The following is a 12,634-nucleotide window of genomic DNA, read 5'->3' as shown; positions in this document are numbered from 1 at the left end:
GTCTTCCCCCTGCGCACAGAAGCACAGAGTCACGAGCACTCTTCTGCCACTGACAAACAAGCCTGTCAGAACAGCCCCCCACCCCAGATACCTACATATCCACGCACACAGGGAGTCGGTGCTGTTGGTAAAATTTTGAATGGCCCCTTAGCAACATCCATCACGAACACAGCATTTTCCTCCCGTGAAATGCAGTTCTTATTTTGAAGCTAGGTAGATTCAGCAGTCCCTGAGAAGCAAAGGTAACATACCTTCCAAAATTTCCATCTTCCCAGGAGACGCTGAGACCCAGCGCTGTCTGCTCTGGGAGGGCAGAGCTGGGTTGTTCGCCAGGGTGTCTGTCTGTCTGTCTAGGCAGTCACACATGTGAGTAGAACCTGTCCAGGACCAGTGAGCAGACAACTTCCTCATCCGTTTGACACTCTGTGGTCACTGGTTCAAGGATATAGAAAGTAATGAGCCTTAAAGTCTTAGTGTTACGGTGGCAATGTGAAAGGGCGAGTCTGTTGGGTTTAAACCACCCTATCTCGTTTGGACTATATGCTATAATTGTAAGTTTACTTTCCCCCAAACAGTTTAGTTTGCAGCTACCTAAGGCTGGTCTCACCACTGGCTTCTACTGTCTGGGTCTTTCTGAAGTTCTTCTTCGTGCGTAGAAGATTTCTTTGTATAAATTTTCTCAAACCAGCCCAGCTAAGTGTTACCTGGTAGTTCTCATTTGATCAAAAAGTAGGGCTGTGTGATCCCTTAGTGCTTACTGGGTCCGGGTGTGCTTGGTCAGGGCTCAGCAGGCTGGGATCCATCGTGGAAGGGGACATGGGGCTGGTCCCCTGGGGCCTGGCCTCACATCCTAGCCACCATACCCAGCACGACAGAGCATGTCCTTCACCTCTGTTACTTCAAAGTTCTACGTTTAGTGTACTTGTTAAAATAAGGAAACATCCTTAGGGAGGTCATTCTTGCCAGACTTTTCTCATCTGTGAAATGCTTTATCACTGAAGTTCAAATCAGAGATTTTGTAGACCTCCACTTCAGGGTCATTTTTCACCTCTTTTTTTTTTTTTTTGCTTTTTATTTATTTATGTTTCTCTTTTTTCAATGAAGTATAGTTAATTTACAATGTTGTGTTAGTTTCAGGTGTACAGCAAACTGACTCAGTTATACATATGTATTTATATATTCTTTTTCAGATTCTTTTCCATTATAGGTTATTAAAAGATACTGAGTATAGTTCCCTGTGCTCTACAGTAGGACCTTGTTGTTTACCTGTTGTATAGTAGTGTATATATGTTAATCCCAAACTCTTAATTTATCTCCCACCCCCCCATCCCCTTTGGTAACCACAAGTTTGTTTTCTATGTCTATGAGTCTATTTCTGTTTTGTAAATAAGCTCATTTGTATCATTTTTTTAGATTCCACATATAAGTGATAAGTGGTGTTATGTGATATTAGTCTTTGTCTGACTTACTTCACTTAATATGATCATCTCTAGGTCCATCCATGTTACTGCAAATGACATTATTTCATTTTTTTTATGGCTGAGTAGTATTCCATCGTATACATATGTACCACGTCTTCTTTATCCATTCCTCTGTCAATGGGCACTTAGGTTGCTTCCATGTCTTGGCTATTGTGAACAGTGCTGCTGTGAACATAGGGAGGCATGTATCTTTTCAAATTACAGTTTTCTCCCATTTTTCATCTTTGAAGGCCTTTGCTGTGTCCCTCTCTGTGATTCTCACTCTCACTTTTTCAGTAATTATTAAATGACTTGTGAGAGTTACTGTGTTGAATAGACTCTAGTTTGAGAAGTTCATACCCCCATCAGCCATCTCCCTGCCCCTCCACTTGTTTCTTAAATGCTGACTGTGGGAGTGTCACGCAGTGATTAAGAGTCTGGGTTTTACCCACACAGGCATCTGGGTTGGATCACTTACCGCTTCTGTTCCTCAGTCCCCTCACCTCTCAGATAGTGGCACGGAGCCTCGCAGTGTTGTCTGGGGATCAAGCAGGTGACGAGTACAAAGCATCGACACAGTGTCTGGGACATGAACACGGGGGAGCATTTGTGGAGGTGGTGACCCAGACAGGAGCGTTGGTTCTTCCCGCCGGCCTTCATCACACTTAGAAGCGTCCCTGGAACGGAGAGAGTGAACCTGTCATTAACCTTTTAGCACCTCCCAGTTCTCTTATCAGGAGCCACCTTGAAAACACAGAGCTGGTCCCCTCCAAGACGAGCATGAAGATGCTGCAGCTGCATCTCCCTGCAAAGCAATATTCTCATCATTAGGAGCAGCTTGCCTGCCAATTTTTATGTGGCATTTACAGCCTCCCTAATATCACTTAATTAGCTGAAGGCAAACCTGGAATCTTGCCCACTGGGAAAATTCTCTCGATTTCCTTGAGCCAGTCGTCGTTCTGTAGGAAGACAGAGTGGCCAAACGTGAGGTCAGAGGCTGGACTAAGCCCCGTTTGGAAACATGGGGGATCCTCTGCGCACGCGATCTTGGAGCGGCGTCCTGCACCGCTGACCCCTCCCCTCATCCCTCTGGCCTCCTGGTCTCTCCCTTCAGCTTCCCCACCCCGTCCCCATGAATCCCCTCAACTTCATTTTACAACAGTCCACTACTGAGTCTCCTGCGGCCCTTCTGGTCCCGCTGACTGGTGCTCCCCTCGCCCGTCGTGCCCTCGCTTCTTCCAGCCTTTCGATGATGTCTCGTTACTCTGATGATTAGGACACACCCCCTCTTCCCTCTCCCCACGGCCTCAGCTGGCACCCCTGCTTTCTCATTCTCTCCCGGGGCCTTTGTCCAGCGTGCTGCGGGCCTGGGCCTCTCCTCACCCCTCTTCGTCTTTGGGCCTCCGTCCCTTCTTCGAGGAAGTCTTCTCTGGCCCGCCTGCCTGGGTGGACACCGCACGCCCCCATTCCACCCCCCACCCCACCTGCTCACCGCCGTCACAGGAGCCCTGCACGTGTCTGTGATGTGTGGCTCCTGTCTCTCTCCTCCTCTCCGTGTAGCTCAGGGTAGAAACCCTGTCTGGTTTTTCTCATCGCATCCCCAGCACCTACCTGGCACGCGATAGGTGCTCGGGAAGTAGTTTTGAATAGATGAACGGAACCTGAAAGTCTTCTGTAATCCTGAGAGGAAGAGCATGAAGGGAAAGAGAAAAGAGGAATTGTTCTGACGGGAACCAGGTAAATGCCTCTGAATTGTTTCATTAGCCCAGCGAACAGCAAATCCTGCCTTTTGGAGCGCCCCGTCCACTCCTTAGTCTGTCCTGAGAGAACAAGCATGGGGTCACTTTCCTCTTGGCATGAAATAGTCCCCAAGAAGGACTGAGCCTCGGGCCCCGTTTCCCCGACGTCACAGTGGAGGAACCCACAGAACGTGGAGATGAGTGGGTTCGGGATCGGGGTCTCCACCAGCCTGGGCAGGGCCAGGGCAGATGCCCACGGAGGGTCAGTTCACTCGACCTCAGCCTGAAGACCAGAGGGAAATAGCTAGGACCGCCGGCAGTGACTGTCAGGACAGATGTGCGTGTCCCGTGGAGCAGGGCAGCGGAATCTCCTCTCACAGTCTGCTGGGGGGCCGTGTGAAAATACAGGAGGGCCTGTGCTTTAAAGATGAGTTAGGGTTAAGGAAGAGGATTTTCACATAGAACCTGGGTGAGTTGTATGGACTGTAGCCGAGACCATATTCTGCTGGCCTCTGTGTCAAGGGTGATGAGATGGGTGACTTCAAAGCCCACGCTGGCTTGCCTCTCTGGGACATCTGTACCGACAAGAAGTGTCCAGACTGGGACAAGGGGCAGGACGAGTGCTGTGGGTGGTGGCTGGGTCTCTTCTGGGTGAGGAACACCGGCACAGAGGGGTCATTTGGGGGTGATGTGATTATTGAGGTCCCCCCGTTGCATTCACACGCAGCCCTGGGTTGAGCTGCGTGGGCAGGGCTCCTCGGAGGGCCGGCCCTCCCGACCTCAGCACCCCCGGCGCAGCTCCAGGTCGCTCCCTGCCCGCCGCCAGGCGCCAACCCTGCACACGCGCCTCTTTACATCTGGCCCTTGCTTCTACCACTGTTTGTTCCTCCTGACACCATGCAATTACCAGCCTCCTCATGAAACACCCCGCCACCGGTCCGTGCCCACCCCCGGCTAATGAGGCAGTCAGAGGGATTTCACAGTGACCCTGCGCTGCCTCCACACCTGGGTCACCTGCAGACAGCGGGAGCCACGGGGCGTGCTTTCAGGCAAGCAGTCAGGGCTCACAACAAAGAACAGGAACCCAGCCAGCCTCTCCCGGGAGGATGCTGGAGACGGCACATTCCCGTTGGAGCCTTCCCGGCCCTGGAGTCTGAAGATGTGCCCAGCCCAGCACGTGTTGGCAGATGCCAGACCCACGAGGCCTCGTGCAGCAGGAGAAGACCCGACTCTGCATTGCCTTGTCCTTGCTCCGGGCTCTTCTAGTTCAGACCATTCGAGAAATCAGGAAGGAGCACGATGGTCCCCCAGCTCTCCCCTTGCTACATACAGCTTAGTTCAGGCTGACTACTCCCCTCCTCTCACCTGTCCCCATGTTCCCTGGGCTCCTTCACATCCCCAGCCCCTCCACATACTCTCTGCTCTTATGCCACAGAGGCTTTCCGTCTGGTTAGGACCCGTAGGAAATGACTTCAGGTCTTTTCCAGATGTTCTCTCCATTCTGGTCCTGACGTTCCAGCAGCAGGCTGAGACGTGGAGTGACGTCTTAACCAATAAATAGTCCAGAAGAGGGATGTGGTTTGAGAGAACCGACATCCCGGAGTGATGGCATCTGGCTGTGTGCCAGCACGTCTCTTGAGGGAGTACGTGTGCCCCTGGCTGTGCCGAACCCACATGCGTTGTCTCATTGAGCCTCACCGGGTCCCTCTGACCACGGCCGAGTTCCCAGTAACTGGTGAGAAAGTGGGCATGCCCGGTCATGTGGCACCGAGTCTGAGAGACTCCGGAGCCCCCATTCCTGGCACTCGTCTCCTTCCTTGCATGCACCCCTTTGGAAGCTTCTGGTTTCTACGATTAGTATTAGGCTAAGTAACAAGTAGATGAATTCTGTTAAGGGTGTTTTTTGCCCGTGAACAGATAATTCTTTGTGTACTGGGAGAAATGGACTTTAAGCAGGAGATATTTTGGTGCATGTATGGAAGGATTTGATTTGAAGCCATCAGAATGGCAAACCCTGGAGTGGGTGGGAGCAGCTTTCTGCTCATGGGGCGGATCTCTGAGAACAGACAGCTGCAGGCAAGATGTGGATCCGGCTTTTTCTCTAGCTTCCTTCTGAGTCTAGAGGCAGAGGGTGCAGTGGGAGAGGCCCGGGCTTGGAGTCAGGCGCTCAGCAGCAGCTGCGCGTTGCCGCGGGGCCTGTCAGGTCGTGTGGGGCGTGGGGAGGCATGACGGACACGCGGCACGCGGCACCGGCCGGGGCTTAGAGTCGTCGTCCAGTAAATGCTGACTCCTCTACCCCGGCCCGCTTGTCTCTGAGTCTGTGAATAAAAAGTGGAAGCTTCACGGGAATTCCCTGGCGGTCCAGTGGTTAGGACTTGGCGCTCTCACTGCCGAGGGTCCGGGTTCAATCCCTGGTCGGGGAACTAAGATCCCACAAGCCTCGCGGTGTGGCCAAAAAGAAAAAAACAAGTGGAAGCTTTATAGACTCTTCCCTGAACACTCTCGCCCACCGGGAACCTTGTGCCATCGGTCACATTACTCCTTGGTTGTAAGACCTCCGCTTCAGGGCTCCCAGCAGCAGGGTAGGGGGGACTCACCACCTCCAGGGTGGAGTTAGTTAGAGCTAACTAGTTAGAGCTCCTGAAATGAGCCCAAATTGACCACTTTCACTTTCCACCCTTTGGTCTCTGGGATTCAAATGCTGAATGTGCGTGATCTACAAACCTAACGATACAAGGTGTTGTTATTGATCAAAGCAGTCCCTGGTCCACATGACAAGGCGTCCGGTATCTGATGACAGCTGCTCATCTCCTCTGCCTTTCCTCTTTCCGGATTGTTAATGATAATTATAGTCAACATTTTCCCGGTGCCTTCACGACAGGCGCTCTGATACGGGCTTTGATTCATTAGTTCGTTTAATCCTTTTGAGAGTGAGCAGCCTGGCACTGAGAGAAGTAGCACCTTGGCCAAACTCAGACAGTAAGTTCCACAGCCTCTGCAGGACGGTGCCGGGATCCTCCCCTCCGAGGGCCAGCTCCGCCCCGGCGGGCCAGGCACCAGCCACACTGCCCCCCGCCGCCCTGCCCCAGCGCCTCCAGCTGACCCACGTCCCAGCCCGTCGTCTGGGTGGCTTTTCTCTCCGCCCAGGTTCTTGTCAGAATCTGGCTTGTCCAACTACCCAAACATGCAGTAGAGACCGGCCGGCCCAGAGAGGAGGACAGTCACATCTGTCACTGCAGCCAGTGGTGACAGCAGAGACCACGGCTGCCACCCATGTGGGGCTCAGCGCCGGCTGGGCTCCCGTCAGAGCCGTGGGTTTCCTCCCCTGGTCCTCCATGTCCTCACGTGCTGTCCCTCTCCCGGGGCGGGGCCAGGACTCGCACCCTGGCCTCCTGGCTCGACCCTGTGCGGCTTCTCCCATCCTTGGCATCGGGTCAGCCTGTGGCTCAGGTGGAAACTCGGCAGCTGAGCCCCTGCCTGTGTGCGCATGTGACGAGCCAAACCACCCGCCTTCTCTGACGCAAGAGCATGGGCCCCAGTTCAGGGTCACCTTCTGGCCGAGCCCATCCTTCTGGCCCGTTGGGGTGCTCTGCCGTCCAGTGCGCTGGCTGTCCCTGCGGGCTTCGTCTCATCTGCAGATGTGATAAATGTGCCTCATGATGTCATTCGAGTCATCGGTAACGGTGTCAAGCAGGGCAAGCCCAGAGGGTTTGGAGCTGGGAGTCTGCCCAGGCTTATCAATCTCAGTGTTTGTAGGACACAGTCCTGCCAGTTACAGAAGCACTTAATTGTTTCCATGTGCACCCTGTATTTCTCCATCTTAACATTTTCACAGAGAATTAGATTTTATAAAGCACCCTTCGTTTTACCTTCACGCTATGCCTGCACCCACGTGGAGGCCCTTTCTGACGTGTGAGGAATCTCAGCTTAGAGGAAGCTTCTGACTCTGCAGGGTCGTCAGCTAGGCGAGGGCCGGGCTGGGATTCCAACCAGCGCCATCAGAGTCCTGCTGCTACGCCTCTTCCCCAACACCGCCCGTGCGGTGTGGCGTCCAGGCCTGGGTCCTGACAGAACTTCCGTAAAGGTCTCTGGCACTTGGACAGGTAATCCCAAAGCTCCATGCACTTCTGGGATTCTGACTGAGGGTGTCGCTTTCAGACCTCGGCCATCTCTAAGCCTTGTCTCTGTCCCCCTTCCCGTTGTGGGCGCCGTTCCGGGCAGCAGGTCGGTCATGGCATCTACATACTGATCGCCTGTGACCTGCACGGCCTGGCATCCGCCCGCCACCAGCTCTTCACTGGGTCTGGTTGTTAGGTGTGAGGCAGAGACCCACTTTTTCTCCATCTCTGCGTCCACAGAGCCACTCAGGAATTTTCTGGAATAATATCCACTGCCTCAGCAGGGCTCCCCTGGAATGGAGTGTCTTCTGGGGCCCTGGGAGTTTTACAAACGCTAGAGTCGGTATGGTCCTAAGAAGTCGCAAAGAAGGCATCCCTAAAATGGGCAGCCCATCAGCGTGCATCTCTGCCGAAACAGAATCCAGAGGTTAAAGAGCCCTGATGCACTTCCTTTTCCTTCGATGGCCGTAAAAGGTCTGATAGCTTGTTTCCCTTCAGTAGGCTAAATTATCGTCCCACACTGGCGGGTTCTGCACCTGAACTACTTTGTTGCCCCAGGGGGACTGCTTGTCACCTTCTCCCTGGAGTTGTTGGTCACTCTCACTGTCATCTGAGAGCCCCCTAAACCCCCTCAGGTTCTGTGCCTTTGCTTCATCTGTAAGGGCGAGGCAGGAGGGTAGAAGCTTGGAGTCAGCCTCAAGCCTCTGAAGCCTTCACTGTCTCCTTCCACGATCTCTCAGAACCCAGGCTTTTCTTCCAGTCTGGGGGCTTGCTTCTGCTGCAGGGTCCTTGGGGCCTCAGTGTGGCCCTGGGTCATTTGCTTACAAGCAGAATTTTTCAGATTAGAGAAAGAAATACACTTTACTGGTCTTCTGTTTGTCTGTTTTAATTATACCACAAGAGAAAAATCCCTCACAAAATCAAACAAACTGAAAGCCAGAGGCAAAGAGGTTTTTGATAAGTAAAAATTAAAATACTTTGATATTTCAGCCCAGGGTAAAATTGTACCACTTGATTTTTTTTCCCCTAAAGTGAATGTACTGTTTTTCCTGATTACAAAAATAATAATGTGTTTATTGTAAAAATTCGGGAAATAGAGAAAAGCTTAAAAATCATCCAATAAAAGCCCACAATCCAAGTTAATCTTAATTCACATTTTTTCTGGTTCATACTTTCTCTGAAGGTATACATGTAGGATTTTTTTATATCTATAATGAGATTGAGCAAATCATGATTTTTTAAACTGCTTTTTTCACTTGTTACCCAGCTGTTACTCTTACGATGCACTTTATCAGGGGTTCCAAAAGTCTTCGAGATCTGCTATAATGTGAACGTTGCTTTTGTACTGGAAATATTTCGTGTGAGGAACTTGCTCCTTATTTTGGTAAAAACTTAAGGCACAGCGGTTAAGTGTGTACGTCGCGGAGTCGGAAAGTCCTGGGCCCCAATCCCATCTCTCCCTGGACGTGCTGTTTAACCTCCCTGCACCTCGGTTGCTGTGCCTGTGGTGCCTCTTTCACAGGATTGTTGAAGTAAACGAATTAGTTGCCTCTCAAGTGCTTACAACAGCACCTGACGTAAGTAGGTGTCATGCACGTGCTAATAATACAGTTATTATTAAAGTCACAGAGCCGGTGTCAATGGCTATGATTTGACGTGCTTTATATTTAAATCCGTTAACAACCCCTGTAATTGTTATTTGCTTATATGTTAATGTGTGTGGTGGACCCCACTAACGTCATCATCATCATCAACATCTACTCTTTAAATATGGCCTGCAGGGAGTGTTCCAAAAGTCTGAAGGAATGTACTAGAGGTACATTTCAAGACCTTGGGGAAAAGATTTCTTGTTCAATGACTGTCTCGGATAACTGGATGACTCTTGGGAAGAAATAGTTAAATTCGCCACATCCTACCATAAGCCAAAACAAAATCTAGATAGAATTAAAGCAATAGCAGGCTAAAAGAAAATATCTTTGAATATTTTAAAATGCTAGGGTGAGGAAGACTTTTCTAAGCATGATCCTAAAGCCATAAAACATAAAAGAAAATATTGAGAGACTTGACAATACATAAAAATGCATATTTTATCTTCTGATAAAATTTAAAATTCTGTCCTGCAAAAGAATGCCATTAGCAAAAGCCTGCGTTAGAATGGCTTTTTACCTAGGATGATCGTCTATGAATTTATTGATAAAGTTGGGAGAAGGTCCTGAGATCTCTCTTCTCCAGTGGCCATCCTAGCAGGCGTATTGATTTACTAATTAGGCTGTGATTTCACCTCATTGGCAGTGAAAGTGGCATCTGCCTATCCTGCTGGGTAATCCAGCCTGGTAACCAAGGGGGGGGGGGGTTATCCAGCCTTCACTACAAGGGAGTTCCCTGTGGTTAGATAAACTGATCTGTTGCTTGGTAACTACAGGATTACTCTGGTGGATGCTCAAGACGCCCATTTGAGAGGGGTTTGGGTGTTTGGAGGGCAAAGAGGGCAAGAACGTTGGCAAGTTTCTGGGAGAACTGCAGCTTGGCAGGAGAAGCCCATCGTGGGCTTGGGTTTAGAACGTTTCATCTTCCCGTCTGTACTTTGCCTTCTCGGCACTGGGCCTCAGAACAAAGGAAACGCAGGCAGCGAGCTGGCCAAGGGAAAGGTGGGTCCCGTTGGGGTGGCAGCTGACAGCAGGGGAAATCCCTGCAGGGTTGACCCCAAGGTTCTTCCTCCCGAGGAAGAGGTCTGGGTCTGGAAGGCAGGAACCCCTGTTTGCTGTCTGGACCACCACTCTGAGTTCGGGTTCGGGTTCCAAGTTGGAAGTCCATTGACTAGAATAAAATCATAACGTAGCTAGGAAATTTTGAGATCATAACCTCAAGGCAAGCAGGACCGTCTCCAAGCTCCGCTTTCTAACGGCATCCTCTGCCTCAGTCGATGTGGACTCAAAGCCCCTTGATAAATATTCCTGATCCGTGGCATGACACATGCACCAGAGGTTACCTTCCACAGCCCCAGGGCTGGCTGAGTTTGCCTGGGAAGGGACAGATCTCACGTGACTCAGAAGCAGACGAGAGTGGTGTGGGCGTGTGTGCACACACCGGTGTGTCTCATGCCTCGGTGTGGCCCTTGCTGCCGGGTCTGGAGGCCCAGCGGCCTGAGCCCAGGCGCGCGGCCCAGCACCTTCGGCCGGAAGCGGGGCACATCCCCGGTCTGCTTGCGCCGCCGGCAGTTCGTGTATCAGTCCCCCAAATAAGAGTCTGGTTATTCATCTTGCGTTAGCAGTGGCAGGAGCTGTCGTTGAAGTGGTAGGGCTTAGGCTGGGGCGGATATTTTGACTGAAATTTTGCATATTTTGAAACTCAGGTTGTTACATTTAAAATTATACACGAGGTGAGTACCTGCCTTCAAACAAGGGGGGAGAGAAAGCGTTCCTTCCCGTCAGAGCCTGTTCCCTCTGGCTGTCGTGTCACCTGGCTAAAAATAAACTGCAAGCACGGGAACCGACAGCCTTCCGTTTGGAACGAGTTTAGCGCGTTCCGCTGCAGGCCCGTCTCTTGCCGCTTCCCAGCCGCGCGTGAGACCCAACATGTGGACGGACCTCCCCCGGACACCAGGGCACATGGTCCACACGGGCAGGGTCCGGGGGGCTAGAACCGCTGCTGTGCACAGAAGGGTGACGCGGTCACCGGAGCCCCAGCCCCACCGTCAGGCCCCAGGGTCAGTCCTGGCTCCTGTGTGGCCTGGGGCGGGGGACAGGGAGGCAGAGGTCCGCTTGGCATCTCTGGGCTTCAGCTGCCCCGTTTTTAACTGTGATTGTCTGCAACCCACATGCCAGCCACTAGCCAGCACTCCGTACGTCTTGCTCTCTTTAATCTTTACACAGCCGATGAACTTTGTTCCAAGTATCATCCCCATTTTTCAGATGAAGAAGCCCGCGTCACCCGTTCACGCCATTCAGCTAATGAGCGACAGAGCCCGGGTCCAGCCCAGGCATCTCCTTCACCCTTCAGCTCTCCCCTCACTCCTCCCTCTGTCCTCTGGCCTCTGCCCGCATGGTCCCACTGACACGTTCACGTGAGACCGCGAAGGCCTCCTCTGTGTCAGATTGCGGTCATTTGTCCCCCTCGACCCCACTGGACTTTCCTGTCCTGCCCAGTTGTTCCATCGGGACCGGCTGCCTGGTGCGAAGAGCTCAGGCTTTGAGCCCATCGGCGCTGTGTTTGCATCTGGGCTTCTGCTCCTGGAGCTGGATGGTCTTGGGGAGGTTACTTACCTCCTCCAGTCTCGGTTTCCTTGTCTGTAAAGTGAGATGGTAGCCATACCTGCCTCTCGGAGTGAAGCTCAGATGTGGTGACGTAGAGCCCAGAGAGTCCTTCCCTGTGTATCTCTCCTCCTTTCACCAAGTCCCATCCCTGCCCTTGCACGTACTCTTGTTACCACAGATGCCTAGCCCTTAAATACGGGGTCCTGTTATCCCCTTGCCTCAGACCTTTTTCCCAACACAGGTTGACTTTGCATTTCTCCCCGTTTGTCATGGTAGAAACTGTTGTATGACTGACACGGATTTAGCCCCACGGTTGCTTGCACCCTGCCTTCTGCAGCGTGAGTGTAAAGAGATATGGTTGCTTTAGCCTAGTTACAATGGTGTCCCTTTCTTAATCAGTTTACTACCACGGTATTAGTCCTGTTGTAAATTCCTGGGCTTTAAAGGAGTTCTGTTATATTTATTTTTAGTCTGATTTATCTTCTGATTTTTACAGCAAAGGGAAGTGCTGTAAATATAAGTAGCAGAGGGTAACATCTGCCTTTTGTAAGAACCCAAGACACTGCCACGTCAGTGTTGAAGGAATTGCAGGCAGAGCAAGATGGATTCTCTGGTAACGGCTCTGTTGTTTTGGTTAAGATCCTGTCTTAAGAAACATTATTTTACTCTTCAATTTTCATAATCATTTTTTCTGTGTACGACTGAACTTCTACAAATTTACCCCTCTGCTTTTCTAATCAAATAAATGATGAGGCCGCTGTCCTTTGAAAACCGTTAGCGGGATTCACCATCTGACATTGATTTTCAGCCTTGGGCATTTTCCCTGCCGGTTGGGGCAGGTGAGGACCTCCCTCCCATTCCTGGGGCTGCTGCGGTCCATTGCTGGTGCGGACACTGACCGGTCTGCCAAAGCACACCTGGGTTTGGGGTTTTTGGGGTCAGAAATAATTTACAAGAGTCTCTTCGGTGGGTGAAGAGGTGTCTGTGGCGGACACCCCAGCCCTCACTGTTTGGCCGCCAAGCCGGGTCCCCAGGAGGAGGCCAGTTGCTTTGAACTGCACGGA

General features: G+C 51.6%; 1 protein-coding gene across 3 annotated transcripts in view; it reads left to right on the top strand.

The window, feature by feature from the left end:
- Window positions 1-12,634, top strand: part of DDX31 (DEAD-box helicase 31) — a 72,707-nt gene that overhangs the window by 58,886 nt on the left and 1,187 nt on the right. The gene's annotated exons all lie outside the window — the stretch shown is intronic.

Source organism: Balaenoptera musculus, chromosome 6 (assembly GCF_009873245.2).
Source record: "Balaenoptera musculus isolate JJ_BM4_2016_0621 chromosome 6, mBalMus1.pri.v3, whole genome shotgun sequence".
NCBI classification, from domain to species: Eukaryota; Metazoa; Chordata; class Mammalia; order Artiodactyla; family Balaenopteridae; genus Balaenoptera; species Balaenoptera musculus.
This window is presented reverse-complemented; position numbering and strand designations above follow the sequence as displayed.